Source organism: Piliocolobus tephrosceles, chromosome 2, assembly GCF_002776525.5.
Source record: "Piliocolobus tephrosceles isolate RC106 chromosome 2, ASM277652v3, whole genome shotgun sequence".
Lineage (NCBI taxonomy): Eukaryota > Metazoa > Chordata > Mammalia > Primates > Cercopithecidae > Piliocolobus > Piliocolobus tephrosceles.
In genome coordinates this window covers 183,958,455-183,981,926 of record NC_045435.1, presented here as the reverse complement: position 1 = coordinate 183,981,926, position 23,472 = coordinate 183,958,455, and the positions used below count along the sequence as shown (strand labels likewise).

Sequence of the window (23,472 nt, the reverse complement as noted above, 5' to 3'; positions counted from 1 at the left end):
TCTAGGCAAATCTTTTCTATTTCCAGGCCTCATTTCCCCGTCTTTAAAAACTTTTTTTTTTTTTTTTTTTTTTACAAAAGAAAGAAAGAAATCCCAGACGTTGAACTAGATCATAGGTTCTCTTCAACATTAGTAATACCTGTGAGCTTCTTAGAAATGAAAACTCGGGGTCCCGCCCGACCTATAGCATCAGAACCTCGGAGACGGAGTCCAGTACTCTCCAGGATGACCCTAACGTTCCTTCGAGTTTGAAAACCATTAGACTAGATGACCTCTATGATCCTTCCAGCTCTATCACTCTGAGAACCTTATGCTTTCTCAATTCAACAGCATCAAACTCCTCCCAGTTTTGCCATTCTGATTTTGATCTGGCATGAACTTGGGTCAGCTGGCTCTCTCACCTGGTCATGTCTGATGCTTCCTCCTGTGATTAATAGAAAAGGCCCCAAGAAACAGACAGTATACTCCACTGCACTTATTTTTTCCATTTACCACCTCAGTGGTATGCATTCTGTCACTATATTAAAAAAAAAAAAAATCTACATGTACAAAAAAGCCCAACTATGAGCATTGTGGCATCCTGGTACTATCTTTTTAAAAACTGGAAAGGGATTTTACTCCTGAGGCAAGTCAGTATGGAACTGCTGTATTATCCGAAAAATGGGGCCTTCCTGAGCCCGGTGATCTCTTTTTAGTATAAAGCCAGTTGAAGGAATAAGAGAGCATTTGCATTCTGCACCAGAAATACTCGTAGATTAACAAACCATTGCTTTCTTGGCCCTTATATATCAAAACAAACAAATCCAGATCAACCTTACAAGTATAAAAACACATCCCAATGAGTACTATTTTCTCTGTGTTAACTATCAACAAATGAACTGTTCACTGCTGAAATAGTGCCTGAAACTGCATTGTGAAATGAATGAATGTGCACCTTCTCGGTGCCAGCATGGGAGATGTAAAGATAAGCAAGTTAAAATTCTACTCTAGGTGGGGCGTGGTGGCTCACACCTGTAATCCCAGCACTTTGGGAGGCCAAAGCAGGTGGCTCACTTGAGGTCAGCGGTTTCACACCAGCCTGGGCAACATGGCAAAATGCCATCTCTACTAAAAATATAAAGAAAACTAGCCAGGCCTAGTGGCAGGCACCTGTAATCCCAGCTACTTGGGAGGCTGAGGTAGGAGAATCGCCTCAACCTGGAAGGTGGACTTGCAGTGAGCCAAGAACCCACTACTGCACTCCAGGCTGAGCAACAGACCAAGACTCTGCCTCAAAAAATATAAAATAAAACAAAATTCTACTCTAAAGAAACTAAATTTGAGTCTAGTGTCAACAGTGTCAAACCTGTCCATCCATCCAACAAATGTTCACTATGTGTTTGTCAAGTTCCGGACTGACAGGAATGTACTAAAGAAGTAAAAAGCCCAAAATAAGACAAGCATATTGATAACTACAAGAGAAGGTAAGAAGTGATCAGTGCCGTGCAAGCAGTACAGACAAAGGGCCATGGACCATAAGAGGAAGCGATTATTTCCTGCTAAGGGGGATGGGCAGAAATCAAGGCTTGCTTCATGGAAGAGGTGGCATTAGTATGCTAGACCTTGAAATCAATTAGGTTCAAACAGGTAATGATGGCAGGGCAGGGTAATCCAAATGGAGAAACAAAGACAAGAGTGAGGGAAAGCAATGGACATAAGGTTCCAGAAGTCAGTTGGCCCCATTCAATAAGACCATAAATGTCAGGATAAGGAAGATATACAGGGGATTTATGTCTCCAGGGTTCAGCTCCTTCACCCAGCCTCCCAGCTAGAGATGTCCCTCCTCCTCCATCTCTCCAGGCTCCAGGGACAGAACTGCGCACCTGCTGCCTCACCCAGCGTGCTGTGCCTTCCCTGCTGCCTCATGCCTGCGTTCCTCGGGTATCAATGCCTGCGCACGCTTCACTGCACTTGCTATGCCACGTCTTTACACTACTGTTTTCTGTAATTTATAAAACACATACTGCCCACGAGTTTGTATTTTTAATTCCTGTAAGAAGTTTCGGGATCCAATTTGTGTGAAAGTCAGACTGTAACATAATGTAGTATTGTATGATAAAAGCCTCCAAGAATAAAAACAGACAGTATATCCTGCTTATCAGATACTCAAACACTGTTCCATGCCTGAGTGTCACAGATTTCCTCATGAATAACTCTTCTTTGTTTTGCATCAACTTGTCCCAGTCTTCTTGAAATAAGCTCTAAGGGGATAATTTCTTAATTTTCAAGGCTTCTTTTTCCAAACATTGATTGAGAACCTACTATGTTCCAGGCTGTGCTAAAAGTGGGCACAATGGTTCGCTTAACTTTCACAAGGTAAAACTGTGGTATTTTGTGAGGGTTAAGTCCTGTGAGACATTACTGATCGCTGAACTCCCTTTACAGATAAGGAAAAATGAGGGGAAAGGTGGAGGAGCCTGGATTCAAACCCAGATATTTGGGAGTCCCCAGTGGTTGCTCACTCATTTATTCCACAGGGACAGAATCAAGGCATCTCCAAGATCCTTTTCTGACCTTCTCTGGGCTTCCAGCTTCTCCCAGCATTGTCACTTCCCTTTTGGGGGCCTCAGTCTCTTCCCCTAAGAACAAGGAGACTCAATGCAGTGACTTTTAAGCCCTGCTTTGCCGGAGCCCTTCAGGGTGAGAAATCAGGGGAAAGAAAAAAAGGTGAGTCCCATCCCACTGGACTTCATCCACAGCTGCTCGAGACTACACGATTACAACATGATAGGTTGTCATAGGCTTTTCTTTCTTTCTTTCTTTCTTTTTTTTTTGAGACAGAGTCACTCTGTTGCCCAGGCTGGAGTGCAACGACACAATCTTCAGTTCACTGCAACCTCTGCCTTCCAGGTTCAAGTGATTTTCCTTCCTCAGCCTACTGAGTAGCTGGGACTACAGGCGTGAGCCACCACGCCCAGCTAGTTTTTATATTTGTTTAAATAGAGACGGGGTTTCTCCATGTTAGCCAGGCTGGTCTCGAACTACTGACCTCAGGTGATCTGCCTGCCTCGGCCTCCCAAAGTGCTGGGATTACAGGCGTGAGCCACTGTGCCTGGCCTGTAATAGGCTTTTCTATAAGGAATCCTTCTCTAAATATTAAGGAATATGGGCCAGGCGTGGTGGCTCACACCTGTAATCCCAGCAGTTTGAAAGGCTGAGGCAGGAGAATGGCTTGAGCCCAGGGGTTTGAAACCAGCCTGGGCAACACAGTGAGACCCTGTCTCTACAAAAATACAAAAACGTAGCTGAGTGTGGTGGCGTGCACCTGTTGTCCCAGCTACCCCAGAGGCTAAGGTGGGAGGACTGCTTGAACCCAGAAGGTCAAAGCTGCAGTGAGCTATGATCACACCAGGAGAGGACTCCAGCCTAGGGGACACAGCAAGACCTTGTCTTAAAAAAAATAAGTAAATAAATGTTAAAGAAGATGAAAGTTTTTAAATGATTGTAAACTGGGTATCCTGGACTCGATCTTGGAATAGAAAGAGGAAAGTAATGGAAAAGCTGGTGAAATATAAATAGTTTGGAGTTTAGTTCACAGTAATGTACCAATGTCAGTTTCTTAGTTTTGACAAATGTTCCATAGTAATGTAAGACATCAAAAATGAGGACAAGTGGGTGAGTAGTATACATGGAAATTTCCTGTACAATTTTTACTTTTCTATAAACCTAAAATTACTCCAAAATTAAAAGTTTATTGAAAAAGACAACAATTACAAAAAAAAATCATTTAGATAACCTCTATTATCTTTTCCAAATCACCGTATTATGACTTAATAAAGGTAACACATAATAACAGTGGCTAATATTCAATGGGCACTTATCAAGTGTCAGGCTGTGTTCTAAAGGCTTTATATGTATTAACTCATTTAATACTCACAGCAATGAGATGAGTGATTTTCTTATTATTATTTTATGGATGAGACAACAGAGGCCTAAAAATACTGAGCAACAAGTTGAGGTATTTTTGGCTGGGCCAGAATGCAAATCCAGGCAGTGTAGCTCCAGAGCTCTGGCCCTTAAGCACTACATACTTAGAGCAGAGCTTTCCAAATGCTTCCGGAATTAGGCCTATCTAACTAGGAATAGCCAAAGGACTAAAGGCAAAGGCTGAAAGGTGAGTAGTATGTTTAATACAAAAGAAGAGGAAGCAAAAAGGACTCTCAGGATGAATTCTTAGCTTCTGAAAATCTCTACTGGAGCAGAACCAAACCTCGCCGAGGTTACCAAAGGCCTCTCCACATCGGAACGACATCCTTGGTCTTGTCCTAACTGTGCTCTGCTCTCTCTGGCATATCATCCTTTAAGAGTTGCACCACCAGCCCACATCATGCCCTCTAGTCAGCCACTTGCTGGCTGTCTGCTGACGTTTTCATCCCTGAAGTGTCAGTTTGGGTAGAGAGTGAAATGAAACATGCCGGCTGTCTTTTCAAGGCCTGAAAAATAAGCTGAAGCTTTCCACATGACTGGTTTTCCTAGATACTCAAGAATCCATGCTGAGAAGCTAGTAGTGCATTGCCCAATCCTAGAAAGCAAAAACCCCTCCTTTCCAATTTATAATATACCTCATGGACTGTTATTTCCACTAAGTGTCAAAAAGAAAGCATCTCACCTCCATTATGGGATCCTTGAGGACAAACTTGGTCTCACTCACCGAACAACAATACGATTCCATAAAGAAATGGTGCCAGTCTCTTGCAAAGGTTTGTAGCTGGCCAGGACCACCACCCTGCAATCTGTGCCTCCATTGCAATCACTTGTCTTTGGGAGGTTTCAGAGTGGACAGCATCCCTAGGCGTAGCCAGAGGGAAGAAGGTGAGGAGAGAGGAAGCTATCCAGATGGAGAATGAGAAAGGAAGATTTACAGCATTGAAAGAAAGAGATAAGCTTGGGTGACTAAAAAGCAACAGGCAATAAAAAGAAAATGAATCCAGAAGGAGTCAGGATGGAAGAGAACCAATATTCATGGCATGCCTACTGTGTGTGGGCATGAAGCTATGCTCACTGCAAGTGTTTCCTCATATTGCCAGGCTCAAAAATACATGTAGGATCAAGCAATCCAGGTTGACTGCAGCTTGTGTTGACTTAGTCAACATTAAAATTAAACATTGTCTAGTTAAAAGGCCCTGAGAGTGCACATAGCATAACCCTAACATTTCATACACAGATAAACTGAGACTCAGACTCAGAAAAATTCAAGCCCAAAATGGAATGAGAAATACAACCCAGCTCTTTCCAGTTCTTTGTCAGTGTTCCTTTCTATATAGATATGAAAAACAAGGCAGATATTGCTGAGAGGCTCTGAAAGAATTCACTGTTAGGTGAAATCTCCCATGATATGGCGGACCAGATTCGTAGATTATCCTGCACCTCATCTAGCATGTTCCATCTGCTGGTTGCTACCAGAGAGAAGAAAATCAGTAGCATTATTTTAAATGAAGTAGATGTCTTTCCAGGAAGAATATAAAAGGGTACCTTGCCTTATAGGAAAAAGATGATTCAGATGAATAAGAATGAAAAATGAAGACACAGGTGATTCACCAGAATAAGAGAAGCTGGGGGGAAGGTAAGGTGGAGGAAGTGGTAGATGACAAGGTAAACGGAAACTAGACTGGCTAGAATGATGCTGTTCATGAAGAAGCTGAGACTCCCTCGGGCGGGCGCGGTGGCTCACATCTGTAATTCCAGCACTTTGGGAGACCGAGGCAGGCAGATCACAAGGTTGGAAGTTCGAGACCAGCCTGGCCAATGTAGTGAAACCCCATTTCTACTAAAAACACAAAAACATGAGCCAGGCATGGTGGGGCACGCCTGTAATCCCAGCTACTCAGGAGGCTGAGGCAGTGGAATTGCTTGAACCTGGGAGGCGGAGGTTGCAGTGAGTCAAGATCACACCACTGCATTCCAGCCTGGGCAACAGAGCGAGACTCTGTCTCAAAAAAAAAAAAAAAAGAAGCTGAGGCTCCCTCTCATAAGAGTAATTCGCAAGGCAGAGGCTCTGCCCCAAACAAAGCATGAGAATGAGAATATCTTACAGACCTGAGTCAACAATCACCTGCAGATGGGCAGTCACGCAGCTGGAACACAGCCAAAGACAGAAAGTTCTGCACCAAAAAAAGTCATTGCTTCTCACTTCTCCAGATTCAGGCTATACTGAATATTGGTCTACATTATATCAATGTGTTAGGGAATCTCCACCAAATCAGCCACGTCAGAATTTCAGTTACTCTATTCTCCGTGACTCCCTGGCCACCCTCCATGCCTTTCTACCTCCACACTCTATCTCCCACAAGACCCAGCACTCCTCCATGAGGCAAGGCTGTTCTGGTTACATACCCTCCACTCCAGTTAAAGGACTCTATGTCTAAAATTGCCCCCTTTACGTGCACAACTTTCAGACAAAGTAGAATTCTGACCCTGTGTCATAGTTACAGGTGAAAGTCTGAGTACCCCTTCTGGGCTGTGGGAGGCTGGTGGCCAGGGTTCACAGCCCACAGCACCTTTCCCCAAAGCATATTACATCACTGAGCCCAAGAAATGCTCCAGTAAAAAGGGTAGTAGGGGGGTGCAGGGGTTCTATGATCAAATAACTTTGGGAAACAAACCTTCTGGGGGGTCAGAGTGTACATTCATTTACTAAAGACTCCAAAAATCCCATGGTAAAGATACGCAATACTGAAATTTCCTTAATTTTGTTTAACTTGGACTTTTCCAAACTTACTTGGCTACAGGACCCTTTTCTTAATAGAACAGCCTTAACACTTTGGAAACGCTGTCTTACAGAATCACAGCATTCTAAAGGAGCTTCGTGCTCCTACAGCAGAACTTTGCAGTTTTCACGCTGGACTGTGTCCTCCTTGAGAGCAGGGGCCTTGTCTGAATCAACGTGTATCCACGACACTCGGCTAAGTGCCTTGCACACTGCAAGCCAATAATATGTGTTACACGGCTAGATTAAACCCAATCCTCTCATTTCCAGGATGAGAAAATAAAACCAAATATGTCAGAATGACCTCTTTTATGGCTTCCTTAGTGTTTAAAAGAAGCCTCACACAGAGAATGTGCTCAATACCTTTTGAAAAATGAAATGTAATAGAATGGGATTGAAGAAAAAAGACTGAAAAAGTTTCTCAGTTATACTAAGAGCCCAAACTTTCTATAACATGATGGACTGCTGCCTCTTCTCCTCTTTCACCCAAGTGAAGTCTTAACTAGAAGAAAATAAAAATGATGAATCAAAAGAGGAAAACTGTAGGACAACCAAAGCCCCCTTGGGATGGGAGGTGGGGGAAGTGGCGTTTGCAAACTGAGGGGAATAAACAAGACCTGTCTGTATCTAATTTAGACTTAATAAGATAGTTTGCTGAATGTTAATTAAATACTCAGTGGTTGTTACCAACTGTGGTGATTAACTTAATTTTGAATTAAATAAGCAATAAATGCTTAACTGAAGTTCTATTAAATTTTACCCAGTGAGTGAGAAATATGAGGCTCTTAATTGACTTTAAACAAGATAGTTATGGCAAGTTAGTTGAATTTTTATTACCTGAAGATAACTGCCTTATTAAGTCTAAATTGTCTATTTTATTTGATAGGGAAATATGTCATCAGTTCTTCTCATTTACCAAAAACATGTCAAAAGAGGTTCACAATTGGTCTGAAATGCTTGGGTTGGGATTTATTTCCTGATTCTATTTTAATATTAAGTTTATTCATTTAAGAATGAATTTAGACTTAAGCATTAGAGAGGTCTAGGAAGGAATTATAACTGAAGAACCAGGTGACCATATTTTCTAAACCAAAAATCGGGACTCTGATTTTTCAACATAGATGCAATTTATAGCTGGTATTAACATCACAATACTGAAATTTCCAGGATGTCTCCATGGTTTAAAAGGCTACAGACACAAAACATTTAAAATCATTACTGTTCAAATAAATGGTTGGCTCTGCTACTAAACAAGCTGTATGGTCCTAGGTAATTAACCTCACTTTTCCAGACCTCAACTATCACACATGTTAAATGAAGAGGTTGGACGTCACTGTCTTTACTCATTTATTTTTTTCTTCATAGTATGTGCAGCACCTAGAACAGTGCCTGGCACAGGGTAGGTAGCTTAATAAAGGCTGAGAGAATGAATGAATGCATAAATAAATAAATGTAAGCAACTCAAAACATTAAACATTTTTAGCCCTTTTATATCAAGCATCTTCAGCCCAGACTATTTTTAAATATTGTCATCTGACAATCCATATAAAAAGAAGCACAAACAACAAACCACTACTTGGGAAATTTTTTTAGTAATTACAGAAATGTAAATTAAAACAATAATAAGATATTTCTTACATATTAATTTAGCAAAGACAAATGCAAGTTATAAAATTAAATCCTGGTAAGTGCACAGAGAAACAAGTAGATTCACATATTGCTAATGAAAGTGCAAGTCAGTAGTCTTTCTGAAGGCTGACTGGCAACTGATCTGAAAAGTAATAGAAATAGTTGGGAATTTTGTGCCTATAATTCTTCTCTGAAAGAACTTAAAAATTATTTAGCCAGTCAGCAAACATGGGGTCTACCATAGGTCATAATTTGGAGAAATAAAAAGAAAAACACAGTGGGTGTCTTATTAGCTAATGGGTTGACAGAGAATCCTAAAAAACACACACACACAAAGATAACATTTTGCAGTTGCACTGCATGGCAGGCCTCTTTGTGTGTGTGTGTGTGTGTGGTGGTGGAGTCTCGCTCCATTGCCCAGGCTAGAGTACAGCGGTGGCACAATCTCAGCTCACTGCAACATCTGCCTCCTGGGCTCAAGCGATTCTACTGCCTCAGCCTCCCAAGCAGCTGGGACTAAAGGCATGTGCCACCATGCCCAGCTAATTTTTGTATTTTTAGTAGAGACAAGTAGAGACGGCATTTTGCTTTGTTGGCCAGGTTGGTCTCAAGCTCCTGACCTCAGGTGATCTGCCTGCCTCGGCCTCCCAAAGTGCTGGGAATACAGGCATGAGCTACCGCGCTCAGCCAACATGGCAGGCTTTGAGACTTTACTACACTGACCATAGAACTCCTTCCGCAATCATGTTATGTAAAAGATACTATTAAACTCTTTTACAGATGAGGAACTGGAGGTTCAGAGAGGCTAAGTAACCAGTACACGATTATATGGCTAACAATTAGCAGAGCTATAATTTAAATCCAAACCTTCTAACTCTCCAAACCATCCATGTAGTTTCTACTACATCCCTCAGCGATAACCACATAATGCAAGGTGCAAAAATTGTAACCACTAGAAGGAAAAGTCATAGTGCCAAGAAGGTACCCAATTAGGTGGTGGTGTTTTTTTGTTTTCTAATTTCTTAAGCTATTCTTAAAACTCAAGTCATCATTTATTACTTCAAATATATTATTCATTCCTCCATTCATTCATATGTTCATTCAATAAACATTTATTAGATTGTTTATAGCATCTCAGGATTTGCAGCAGATGCTGTGGATATGAATATGAACAAAAGCTAGAGCCTGACTCAGAGATCTGCACAGGCAGGGAACAGGAAGAATTTGGCATTGCAATAATAGAAAACTTAAGTCCTGGTTCAATGTTTAACTTGCTTGGGTTCTGGGCAAATCATTTAACCTTTCCCAGGCTCAAGCTCCTGATTAAACTTGGACAATAATAATAACCATCCACAGGACTACTGGTATGATTTACCTGTAATTTGTAGGGAAACACATGGCTATCTGTAAAGCCCTATAAGAAATGGCAACAGCAAGAAAAGTATTATGCTATGTGGATGAATTCCATTTTGATCAGGATCCTGCAAGCTGGGTCAGCCTACCAACATCTCCCAGATGAGTAAGCGTTAATTTATTGGCAACAAAATGGTTATTCCATCACTGCTCTGAATGAAGTACAGGCCACCATTCTTAGAGCTCAATCATCCATTTTTAATTCTCTCTGCCTTTTGTCTAAAATAATCCTGAGGAGCCAAATGGATAAAGCATTCCCCAGTAAGATTGTTCTAAGTCTCTTTTCCCAGGAATTAAATTTAACGACAACAAGAAGAAGAAGGAGAAGGAGAAGGAGGAGAAGAAGAAGAGAAGAAGAAAAAAATCAGGGTTGATAGGTCTTAAAGACCTTGTAGAGGAGTTTTCAACCAATGCCTGAACTTTCACGGTAGCAGTCCAGTTAGTCACTGCTTGAATATCTCCAGCGATTAGAGATTCAATAACTCCAAAAAGAGCCAATCTCATCTCATTCAGAATCAAGAGATGTCATGGAATCCTTATAAGATAAAAAAAAGGGTGGCGATCTTGACAAGCAGTTCTCTCAAAAGCCCTATGTTCTGTCACCCGTCTAAGACGCTGGGCAGAGGATGAGATCACCTCAGTGTTATGCTGGGACCAGGGCTGTGAATTTTGCACGTGTCATTTTCTTAGGGGCTGAGTCTCCCCTTCTGCAAAATGAGAAGACTGGGTGACTTCTATTCTATCTATGAGTCATCTCTCATATCGACTGCCTCAACCCTAATTCAGTTTTGCTTTATCATTTCCCTGGGCTGTTGTAGCAGCTCAGACAGCTCCTGCTGTCTCTAGCACCTTCGCCTTCAATCCATCTAGCACACTACAGCTGATCATTTTCTTAAGGCACAGATGCACTCATCTCATTGATCTACTTGATGCTCCTTTCAGAATGCAGTCTCAGCTTCTCGGTACAGCAATCAAGGTTTCTCTCAATGTAGACCCTAACCCATCTCCATAGCCTCTCTACTATGCAGTCTACCTTCATGACTGATTTTTCAAGGCAGCATGCACTTTCTCACCTCCATGTCTCTATTCATGTTATTTCTCCCACTTAAATATCCTCTACCCCACCAAACAAATTCCCACTTACCCTTCAATGCCCAATCAAATGACAATCTCTTTATCTGAGTTTCCCCAGGTCCCTAGGGAGTTACCATCCAATTAGAGCCATCAGACTTTTTTTTTTTTTTTTTCCTGACAGACAGAGTCTCACTCTGTAACCCCAGCTGGAGTGCAGTGGTATGATCACAGCTCACTGCAGCCTCAAACTCTGGAGCTCAGGGGATCCTCCTGCCTCAGCCTCCTGAGTTGCTAGGATTATAGGCATACACCACCACACAGGCTAATGTTTTTATTTTTATTTTTTTAGAGATGGGATCTTGCTATATTGCCCAGGATGGTCTTGAACTCCAGGCCTCAAGTGATCCTCCTGCCTCAGCCTCCCAGAGTACCGGGATTACAATGTGAGCTACTGTACCTAGCCCCTTCAGATATTTTTTTGCATATACTTCTACGTACCGTCTTGATTATTTATGTGACCTCCTGGAAGCAGAGACCACACTGCATTCATGTTTCCATCGTCAAAACCCAAGTAACATATCACTAATGCTTCCACAGATGCACCTGACACATGATGTCAAATGAATACACAAATGTGTCAAATTTATGGAAAGAATGTTATTTTTAGGATCCTGTTCAGCTGTCACAATTGGAACCCTAGATATTCTCCAAGTAAAGCTATTAAACTATGACCAAGAAGAGAGATTTCCAGGGTGACAGTGACCACTTACAGCAATACTGACCTATCTTTCACCTCATTCTAAGAAAAGGTGTCACTTACCTGCCTGGCCACGGCAGAGCTTGCCTTTCCCATGAGTCAGGGCACACCCAGCCCTGTGGGTGGCAACTCTTTATTGCACTTCCTGAAAATGATTCGTTTTCATACCAAACAAGACAGAAGCTCCAGGTGCCAACCAAGTTATTTTCTTCCTTGAACTAAACAAGAACCATCTTCAGTGGAAATTCACTAGGAAGTACAAGTACGGATGACTCTGCATAATGGAAATGAATTTCCACTGTGACCTCTTGGCACAGAGTTTAGTAGAGCATTAGGCTTCCACAGTTACAGCTAGAGATAATTATCAAGATGGGTCACTGGATGGAAAATAATAGATTCAGGAGCCCAGCTAAAGTACACACATGAACAAAGAATGAATCTTATTTCTTAACTCTCAGTAGCCAGAGCAATTCAGCTGCCTGCTGCATCCTGGTCTAAGCCTTCCCATTCTTCGATGTCTAACTGAAGACTCAGCACTTCCAACAAGCTCCAGCAATTCACAAGTCCGTCAGTCCTTCACACATGCCTCTCCCATGGCACTCTCTTATATTATAGATATACATTAACATGTTTTCATCAACCCTCGTAAACAGTAAGTGCTTACTATCTTGACATACCCCAAACAGACTTAAATTCCTCTGCCTCCCGGGTTCAAGTGATTTTCCTGCCTCAGTCTCTCGAGTAGCTGGGATTACAGGCACCCACCACCACACCTGGCTAAATTTTTTTTTTTTTTTTTTTTTTGTATATTTAGTAGAGATGAGGTTTCATCAGGTTGACCAGGCTGGTCTCGAACTCCTGACCTCAAGTGATCCATCCACCTCAGCCTCCCAAAGTGCTGGGATTACAGGTGTGAGCCACCAAGCCTGGCCACTCAGCAGACATTTCGTGAGCACCTAGCACCTCCCCTAACGAAAAGAGTGGATGTTTGTTGAGTCCTTCCCTTCCACCTGGCCTCATGCACGTTATTTACACTACCTCACTCAATATTCATCTATAAGTAGGGTGACCATATAATGTATCCTCCAAATCAGGACACCTATGAGAGTAAAAAGGAACACTATTGATACCACTGAAGTCCTCTGCAAGTTGACAGTTGTGCTGCTGGATGGTGGCCTGAGTAATTAAGGGACACTAACAATGGCTTTAGCAGGAAGGGTGCGTGCTGGAGGCAGGTCAAAGCATCCTCCTTTAAGGTCAGTGACCCTGACCTGCTCTGATCCTTACGCTTATCTAGCCCATGAAAAGTTCCCACACAAGTTTCTGAAGAAGACCTGGTTTCGCCTTCAACACCAGCTTTCAGTTTGAACTACAGAGGGATCTCCAGCTATGATGCAAAGCCACAACCCAGGCAATTACCACAGCAGAAGCAGACCCTCCCCAGGTAACAGATACAAACAGTGCAAACAAAACCCAACAGCAGGTGCGATGGTGGCAGTAGAAGAAGGGACACTGCACAGCCATCCACTGGTGACAAATCACCTCTTTGCACAATCTGGAAATGCCCGTGAATGTCTGTGGCACTCATCCCACTTTTGGGGGCACACTATACTCAACCATGGTGACCTCATTAAGAAGTGATCTAAAAATGCATACATGGAGAAACCAAATAGTGCCTGTGACCACCCAGGGAGCACCCTGTATTAAACAGCACAGCGAGGACTTGAACTATGAGTTGTCTGGGTCTGAATCCCTTGAGCCCCATAAGTGGAGTAAGGTGTCATCACTGTGTGCCAGATGCCCCGCTGGGCGCCCAGAATCGGCCACATGTACAGACTGCATTACCGCTGACAAAGCGCCGTCACAGAAATGCCTCTGATTCTCACAAATGCATTGTGATGTATCACAGGATCTCCACTGAAAGGTCATTTAGGCTGAGGGATGTTCCAGAACTTGTTCAAGATCACAGGGCTTGTGGTTAGCCCAAACACAGATCTTTGTTTTCCCTACACCACAAATCACTGGTATTGCCAAAATGATCCAGTATGGTGAAGCCCAGATCCTTGAACTCCCCGGTCCCAAATCTGATTTTTGGAAGGCAAAGCCTCGAATATAGTCAGCTAATGCTACTAATTAGTACTAGTGAATAATAACAACTACTTCTCAGCTGTGTAAAGGGCTTGCAGGGATGTTCATATCAACTATGCTCATTTGCAAAAGTTAAGGAACAAGACAGGAGTTTTGGAGAGGGGGGTTTGATACTCACTCTGCCACTTAAGGCCCTGCGCCCCAGTTAGGAAAGTTTTATCACCGTTGAACTCTTGATCACTATCTGCAAGATAAGACTGATCTAGCCAACTTGTCTCTTGCATTATAATTGGGAACAAAGTAATAAAAACATTATAAAATGCATTTGCTATATTAAAAGTGCTATGAAGGCTATGAAATACTCACGGTTTCTGTGAGATACATTGTGATGGGCAGGTTTAATAGGGAAGGCAAACACAAGAGGATCTACCTTGTAATGGATCTAAGACTATTGCCTAAAAACCTTAGGCAAGCAAAAATAAGTAAATATTAATGGAGAACGGTAGAGAGCGGGGCAGGGAGCTGTCAAAAGCAATGAACCTTGATGTTAGCAATGGAGGCACAGCTTGGTTCTCACAAACCAGCATCCATGGCAGTCACATAAATGGCAGTGACATCCATGGCAGCCATCCATGGCAGTCACACAAATAAATCCCCAGACCACACACATGCAAACTGAACCATCTTAATCTGATTACTTTCTAAGTATGAAGCACAAGTTTCAAGCCTAAGATCTGATAATCTCCAAGTAACATCCTCTCCTAAAATTCTCCAAAGCAGAGAAACCCCTGGTGGAGGGTCGAGTGGGGAAGGAACGTGTGAGGTACAGCAGAAAACGAGAAGGAAAAATACCTGGAAACAGGGCTGGCCTGGAAGTAAAGGCTGTGACCCAACTCCACGTCAGCTGACAAGGGTGTGACTGAACAAGTCTGTCCCTTTTCTGGGGCCTCAGTTTCCTCATCTGCATGACAAGGGATCAGCTCATTCTGACCAAGAAGACCCCAGTCCATGCTTAGCTGGCAGCTTGCTGCTTCTCCTGTTGACTACAAACTTTGGTGTACATTAAAAATATTTTTTTCCCCAGCCAAGGCTGATAAGCTGTCAAACCAGTAGAAGGACAAAAGGTGGAATTAAGCTACCTAATATTATTCTAGCAGCAAACAGTTTCTGGAATCCATTTTTCCCTCGCTACTCTGCTGACCTGATACAGGCCCATTCCTCCTGTCCTGGAACACTTCAGCAGCTTTCTAAGTTGGGACTCTGCCTCTGGTCTTGACCTGCCCTCACTCTGCCACCAGAGCTCTTTGAAATACAGATCCAACAAGGTCCTCCTTTGCTCAAAATAATAATAATAAAAGCCTTCCTGCTCCCTCCCACCTCTGCCATCATCCTTAGCTTGGTCCATCAGCCCTGTATTAACTAACCCTCCCTAGCCAGCCCCATCTCTCACAGTGATCTCCAAACATACATTTATATTCCTCAAACACCTTTAGGCCTCAGGCCTGGGCACATACACCAAGGGCCCTATGGCTAGAAAGCTCTTCCACTCCTGTCCACCATGTAAACTCCTATTCACTTCTCAAAACCCAACCAAATGTCTTCTTTTCCACAGGCATTCGCCAGTTCTTCTAAAAGACTGGTCACTCCTTTCTCCATGTTCCCATTAGCCCTTTGCTCATTACTATATTAGGGCCTTAGCATCTTCTCTTTCAGTTTCTTTCCTATGATAGAATAAAGACTCTGGAAGGCAGAGCCTATCTCAGTTTTCTTTGTAACCAGTATCTAGCATTTCTGCCTGGCATACAGTAATCGCTTTGTACACAAGTACCGAACTTAATACATGAAATTGAGTTGTATCTGATCACAGATATGTGTGACTTGGAAGGGTTAAGGAGTCTGGAAATTGCTTCATGGCACAAGGTAGATTTTGATATTGATCCTAGAATCACAGGTTTACAACAGGCAGAGACAGAGAGGCTGGAAACTCCAGGTAGATAAAACAGCATAAGAAAAGGCATGGATCAAGAAAACAGAGGGCCAGGCACAGTGGCTCACTCCTGTAATCCCAGCACTTTGGGAGGCCAAGGCCAGAGGATCACCTGAGGTCAGGAGTTCGAGACCAGCCTGGCCAACATGGTGAAACTCTGTCTCCACAAAAATACACAAATTAGCCAGGCGTGGCAGCAGGCATCTGTAATCCCAGCTACTTGGGAGGCTGAGGCAGGAGAATCACTGGAACCTGGGAGGCGGAGGTTGTAGTGAGCCGAGATCATGCCATTGCACTCCAGCCTGGGCAACAAGAATAAAACTCCATCTCAAGGCTGAATGTGGTGGCTCATTCCTGTAATCCCAGCACTTTGGGAGGCAGAGGCAGGTGAACCACGAGGTCAGGAGTTCAAGACCAGGCTGGCCAACATGGTGAAACCCCATCTCTATTAAAAATACAAAAAATTAGTCGGGCGTGGTGGTGGGCACCTGTAATCCCAGCTACTCAGGAGGCTGAGGCAGGAGAATCGCTTGAACGCAGTGGGTGGAGGTTGCAGTGAGCCGAGATTGCGCCACTGCACTTCAGCCCGGGCGACAAAGTGAGACTCCGTCTCAAAACAAACAAACAAACAAAAAATACTCTGTCTCAAAACAAAACAAAACAGAGGAATGTTCAAGATCACCTGTCTGTGTGAGGGAAAAGTGAAAGAGCAGTTGCAGCTGCAATTACCCTTAGCATAATTCATCTCACAACCCTCAACTCTACACTCCCAGTCCCCCAGTCTTCACTCTGCTGGCAGGGACTGCCCCATGCCACCTGTGCCAGCAACAACAGGCTCCAGGTGCTGGGGCAGTAAAAACAGTCCTGCTCTCCCATGATTGCTATCCTGTAGCTGCAGTGAACTATTTTACTCCCTCTCTTCATCAAGCAAGTATTTCTGGAGTGCCTACCATGTGTCAGGCACTCTTCTGGGCACTGGGAATACAGCCATCAACAAGCAGACATCATTGCAATCCTCAAGCAGCTTATTTTAAAGTGGAGAGGAGGCAGACACGCAAATATGTAAGACGAAGTGGCGATGCATGCTTATTTGTGTCCATAAACATTGTTCACTCAGCAAGCAGCTACTGAACATCCTGGTGTCTGTCTCCTCTCACAACACGATAAAGAGATTATTAATGCCTTTATCTGTGAGTGGCCAAAAATGTAGATGACCCACCTGACTCAGGTAGGTGACAGGAAGGATTGCAGGTGATCCCTCAGAGCCTTGAGCCAGAAAGCTTTGCTAGAGGACGCAGAAGTTGTATGGTTCAGCACCAGAGAACATATAGCACTGCTACAGGAGCCGTAAGACCAAAGGCAATGACTGAGTTCAAGACTTCATCACCTCCCCACTCTGTTACCTTATTACCCCAACCGCCTCTCTACAAGGATAAATCACATCCTTATCACAAGGGACTGGGGAGAGGAGCTCTATTGAGAGAGGCAGATGATTTGCTAGAGAGGCTTAGTCCTTTCCAGTTAGGTCTGGGGAGAGACAACACCCAAGATAGCATCGTAAGAGAGAAAAAGGGGCCAGGACAGCACCACTGTGGGACTGAGAAGCCCGTTTGTCCACGTGAATCCTCAATTGTGACCCCACTAGGCCTCCATGAATGTGGGCTGAATTAAATTCCAGGGAAGAAAACAGACAAGCAATGTCAATTTGAGCTTTTCATGCACGTGGGCATAGAAAAGAGTGGTGAAGAGGCTATGAAATCAGGCAGAAGTTTGAATGTCTCCTGGGAGTTGTGTAACCTGATTTCACCAAATTCATTTTCTCATCTGCAAAACGAGACGGGTCATCAAAAAGCCTACTTTAATGAATCAATATGATAATTACAAAACAGGTGGCAAGCATTGAAAAATATTTCAAAATTATATTACTATTTAAAAAGAATGATAGGAAAGTAAACATTTTCTAACCTCAACTCTGTGGTTTACCTGCTTCCAAACATTAATCCCTACAGCTACCTACAGCTACTATCCACCTACCAATCTCACTGATGTGACCAACATCTAGAATGCACCCGCCTTTTTCTCCAAGCCTCCAGGCAGCCTACATCAGACTTCCACAACACACTTGAAATCCTTCCACCCTTCCCCTTGCCCTCAGGTTCTCCGCCTCATACACTCCCTCAAGCCAACAGATTTTCACCCAGCTACTAGCTTCCTGCATGCAGCAACACGATGATATCTTCCCCTTCCTCACCTCTACCAAGTTTCTTCTAGCAAAGCACAGCCCTCCAAAGCCAGATTCCAGGAAAAGTCCCACCCACCAATGAACATACTCAGCTTGGAGCCTCTAATTGCGGCCCAGGGTCAAAGTTCCAGGTTCACTCAGCCTAAAAGTGGTACTATGCCTCCTGCATTACCATTCAAATAACTACTCCCACAGAGATGACTCTAGAGACCCTGTCCAGCCTTAACCTCCTGTGAATCTCTACAGAACCACTTAACAGCCCCTATCGAGATTAATTTAAACCTTACTTACGAAAAAGTAAAGGCCCTCTTCTTTCTCCCTTTTCCACGGTCCTCGTCATGCCTGGCCATTCAAAACATAGCCTGGAGAATGAAACAGCTTCTCCCGGCTTCTGCATCTGCTACTATCTTGCTAATAGGTCCTTCTTTCACCTGTCCTTCTACCTGGCTAACTCCTACTCCTTCCCAGAGGTTCAGCTGAGACACCCCGCTCTCTACAATGGCTTCCCTGAGAGTGAGCCTTCTCGGTGAAGAGCAGCCAAAACTTACCCTGTAAAAGCACTTAATACACGGACATGCCCCACTCCACCTTCCTCCCTCGCCCTCACACACACCACACACTTGTGTGCTCCTCAAAGCCAGGGACCATGTACACCTCATCTTTGTACGCCCAGGGCCTAGCCAGTTTCTGGTTCACCGTAAGCAGGCTCCAACCCCGGGTTTTACCCTGTTACCTGCCATTTTCTATCTCCCTGTCTTTTTTCTGTTTAATGTAGCAAACCTCTGGGCTAAGGGGGCTACCCAGTTCTCATGAGTTACACTCTGCCCGTGTACAAAATCCCCATCATTCCAGCATCTTCAGCATAGTTCTGAAATCAAATCCCATCTAACTCTTGCCCCATTCCCAATTAACCCAGACTAGCTCCACAGCAGGGTGAAGTCACATGTCATCACCAAGAAGCAAAAGTTCTGGGTTGTAATTTTGAGTACATCTCTAATTAGCTATATGACCTTGGGCAACGGTTAAAATAAAGGTGACAGCAGCACCAGGCCTCATTCTCAGGGGACCTTTGAGATTCAAGTGGAATATCTGATTGGAAAGTGTTTTATAAAGTGCAAAGCACTGTACAATCATAAAGGACATGATGAACAATTTTATCAAATTGAAGCCATTGACTATAAGATGTGCCATTATCAACTTAGAATGAACAACAACTGCACAACTATGGCACATTGTGATAAGACAACATTTCAGTGATATTAAAATGTGAACAAAGTGTGTTTTAGAATTGATTCAATACAACTTATTTGTCTCAATAAAATATAGGAACCTGCTATAAAATTTTCGTATTTGCCAATGGCATATAATAGGGATCCAGTAACCTATGTCAAGTAAATGAACAAGGACCAATTGACAATATTATTTTTCTTGGCGGGGCGCCCACGGCGGGGAAATGGAGTCTTACTCTGTCACCCAGGCTGGAGTACAAGGCGCAATCTCGGCCCACTGCAACCTCCTCCTCCCAGGTTCAAGCGATTCTCCTGCTTCAGTCTCCCAAGCAGCTGGTACTATAGGCACATGCCACCACACCCGGCTAATTTTTGTATTTTTAGTAGAGACGGGGTTTCATGATGTTGGCCAGCCTGGTCTTGAACTCCTGACCTCAGGTGATCTGCCCGCCTCGAGCCTCCCAAAGTGCTGGGATTACAGGCGTGAGCCATCGTGCCCAGCCAATAATATTCTTAGGCCAAATTATTACCTCTTTCATTGGAATTGGGCAGCAGGAGGCTTCCCAATGCCAGTACCTCCCCTCTAAATCATGTCTCAGCATGCTCAAAACCCTCAATGATGACTTTAAGATATATCCAAACTCCTTAGCCTGTCATTTTAAGGCACTTTATAACTAAGTTTCCTCTCCCCTCCATCATTTCCTGGAACTGTCTTCACCAGAATGTGTCACTCCAAGAAGGATCCTACTCAAGTCCGGGCCATAACAATCAGCTCATCAGCTCAACTTCTCCTCCCTCTGCGTACACTCAAAACAAACTCTAGGCTCATGCTACTTACAGAGAGCCGGCCTCTGGGGGGACTGCCTGACCTTAAGGCCCCAGGCTTTTATCCCTACCACTCAGATTAGGTAATCCCATCTGGAGCGTACATTCTAGACTATAAAGGTTTGGGGTTGGGGGCTGCATTGCAGTAATTAAATGCAAAAATACATAGTCTTTTTTTTTTTTTTTTTTGAGAGGGAGTCTCTGTCTGCCGCCTAAACGGGAGTGCAGTGGTGTGATCTCGGCTCACTGCAACCTCCGCCTCCCGGGTTCAAGCGATTCTCCTGCCTCAGCCTCCCGAGTAGCTGGGACTACAGGTGCCCGCTACCAAGCCCAGCTAATTTTTTGTATTTTTAGTAGAGATAGGGTTTTGCCATGTTGCCCCAGCTGGTTTCGAACTCCTGACCTCAGGCAATCCGCCCGCCTCGGCCTCCCAAAGTGCTTGCGATTACAGGCATGAGCCACAGTGCCTGGCCCACACACTTTTTCCTTTAACTGCCCCCTGGTGCTGGCAGGAACTGTGCAAGCAGAAAAACTGGTGACGCAGTAGAGAAAACCCTATTGGGTGTCCTAGCCCCCCACTGTCTACCATTATTGACCCTAGACGGTGGGTCTAGCACTCACCTTTGTGGACCTTTACCTATTCTTCTGTCTACAAGAGTTGAGGCCTGGGGAGGATGGGAGAGGGAATTGGATGATTTCTAAAGGTGCCTATCCACACTTTCCCTTTCTTCACTTTAGGCTTTCTTAAAATGCACACGTGCAGGGAAAGGTAAGCCAGTAAGTCATTAACACCTTAGTGAGAGTGAATTTTACAGGAAAGGCAAGACATTTAGAAAAAGGGGAAGGAATAGAAACAGAAAGGGGACTGAAAACACAGGCAAGTGAGTTTCCTACTAGTTAAAGCCCCAGAGAAGCCCCTGAGTTCTCGCTGATTGTTTTGTGTTGGGGGAGGAAAAGCAGTGGATCCCTTCTAAGGGAAGGGAAGCGGGAGAGATTTTTCAGTTCTCCTAGGACTCTGAGGTTCCAAAGGCTCTGCCCCGTGCAAGCACCCGGGCACAATTCCACTGATTAGCTCATCTCATGTCTCAACCTCCCCCATCCCCAACTCCTTGCCTCCAACTAAAGAATATTTATACTTTCATCTCCATTTCCCACACTACTTAGTCTTCTCTGGCCCACAGTCCCCTGGAAGAGCTGTCTTCCTCCAAGCCGCTAGCTGGCTTCAGGAAACTCCTCATCCTTCAAAAGCCCCATTAAGTGCAGGACTCTCCAAAGGGCCGTCCCAGGGACCAGAAAATCAAACTCCTTCCCTGCAACTTCCTTAAACTTTGTCCTTGCCTTTCCTCCAGCACTTAGCACTTTCTACCCTAGGCCAGGTTTGACTCCTAGGTTCAACTGAGTTCCTGGAGGGCAACGTCCAACACACCCAGCAGTGTCTGCCACACACAGGGTGCTAGAGAAACGCTTAGAGAAGGGAACTGAAGTCCGGAGTCAACTATTTGAATTACGGTTTGGCCTCCAGTAAATAACTTCCGGGCGACCCTCCTTCTCTCTGGGCCTCAGCTGCCCCAACTGTAAAATGGGAGGACTTGGAGGACTGGGTCTAGGCCCTTTCCGCTGTGACAACTGTGATTCCGCGAAAGCTCTAAGCGGGATGGGCGTGGCCCCGCCCCCTGGGCGCCCAGAAAAGTCCGGGCAGGGGGCGCGCAAGGCTCCAACCCCGCCTAGCCTGGGGTCGACGCTTTCGGAAAAACTCTGGGTCCCCCTCCCCCATGGCGTGCACCCACTGATTGGGCCGCGGCTGGCACTTCCGCACAGCGGGCCAGGCCAGAGCAGGGCGCGTGCCCCGCGCTCCTGCCACCCCGGAGGCGCTCGCGCCGGGGGAGGGCTGGGGGTTCCCGAGGCGCCCGCGGGCGGAGGGTGAGGGGAAGGAAGGATTTGCAACAATACCTCAGGGAGGAGGCAGCCGGGGCAGCGGCGGCGGCGGCAGCGGCGGCGGCGGCTGGAGGCGGAGGCAGAGACAGAGGAGGAGGTGCCCGGGCACTCCCCCTCCCATTGTCCCCAGCCCCGGACAGGCCCGGCCCCGCGCCCCACACAGGCCTCCTCGAGCGTGCCGCCCGCGCCCAGCGCCCCGCGCCCCGCGCCCCGCGCCCCGGGCCGTGCAGCCAGCCCTTACCTTGCAGCGCCCGGCTGTCCCCCGATCGCTAAAGCTACTTATCCCGGGAAAGCTCGCGCGGGACCCGGGAACGAACCCACAGACAAAAAGTGAAACTTCGGCAGGGCTGGAGCGGCTGCTGGTTGGTGCCTTTCCCCCTCCTTCCTCCCCACCGTCCCCACCCCCTCCCCTTGGTCTCCCGTGCGGTGCCCTGAGCGCTGGAGGCTGACGTCAGGGGCCTGAATTCCTGACTTTGCCTGCACGCATTTGTCCATGTAAGGTATGGGAAGGCGTGTGCCCGCGGAGCCGCCGCGCAGAGCTCGCCTGGCGGGGGAGGGGAAACCCGCAGCCGGCAGTGGCTTTGCCAAAAGGTGGGCGCACTGAGGGCATTGCATTTCCTGAGAGGAAGAGGAGGAGACGCGGGAATGCAGGGAGCTTGCAAAGGAGGAAGGGAAAGAGGGAGATGTGGAGACTTTACCCCTGCTAGAGGAAGAGGAAGGAGACGTAGGAGGAAGCGGCCGCGTCAGGGGGCTCCTGGAAAATGGAAAAGCCTGCGTCTACTATTAAGGCGTCAAATTAAGGCACTGAGCTTGAGTGGAAGAGAGCCAGCCATGAAATCCCCTTCCAAGATTTTCCTCGTGAGCCCCGCCCTGGATTCCCAGCAAGACTCGAAACTTACAAGGTGTCAGAGCTGGCAAAGACCAACTTCCAACCCGTCCGCTTGGCACGTGAGGAAACTGAAGCTCTCGGAAGAGAAATGACTTGTACAGGGTCGTCACTCAACAGATCGAGGAGCAGGCCCAGGCGCTCTGCCTCCCACTTCGGTTGCCGCCTCCAGGAAGGGCCCTGGCTTCCTTTTAGCCCTGAGCCTTGAAGCAGGTTAGATGTCCGCAGGCTGCGCGGACCACCCAGTGATTTCTACTGCTCTTGGCCCAGAGCCAGTTCCTGGAAGGTCCTGGTTGACAGTGAGCCTTGAATATCAATGACAATCAGTTGCTCCAGGGCAACTTCCTCTGTCCTGTGCTCAAATATATGAATCCCTGGAGTTGAACGTTTACTTCTGAGCCCCGCCCAGAAAGCTTGCTCTGTGCTTATAGCTTCAAAAAAGTCTGCGAACGGGATGAACTGGTTTGAATACAGACAAGCCTGTTATTGGAAAGTTTGAGTTGGATTTTTTTTTCCCCTCTGACATCTGTAAGGGTGAACGACGATGAGCACCACCACTCACTGTGTTAGGGGATTATGACGTGCAGCAGCCATTGCCTGGAAAGCACTCCATGCCCTGAGACTTCCTTTCCTTCTACTTCTCTCCTATTAATAGCTAAAAT

At 45.4% G+C, this 23,472-nt stretch overlaps 1 protein-coding gene across 2 annotated transcripts in view; it reads right to left on the bottom strand.

Annotated features, from left to right (window-relative positions):
- LPP (LIM domain containing preferred translocation partner in lipoma) overlaps window positions 1-23,178 on the bottom strand; it is a 751,777-nt gene extending 728,599 nt beyond the window's left edge. The window contains exon 1 of one of the 2 annotated variants that reach the window (XM_026455659.2): window positions 22,166-23,178. The gene's annotated coding sequence lies outside the window, so the exon portion shown is untranslated. Of the gene's footprint in view, window positions 1-21,939; window positions 22,091-22,165 lie in introns of those variants that run through there. The other variant, XM_026455658.2, reaches the window with a different exon arrangement.
- Between the last annotated feature and the right edge of the window lie 294 nt (window positions 23,179-23,472).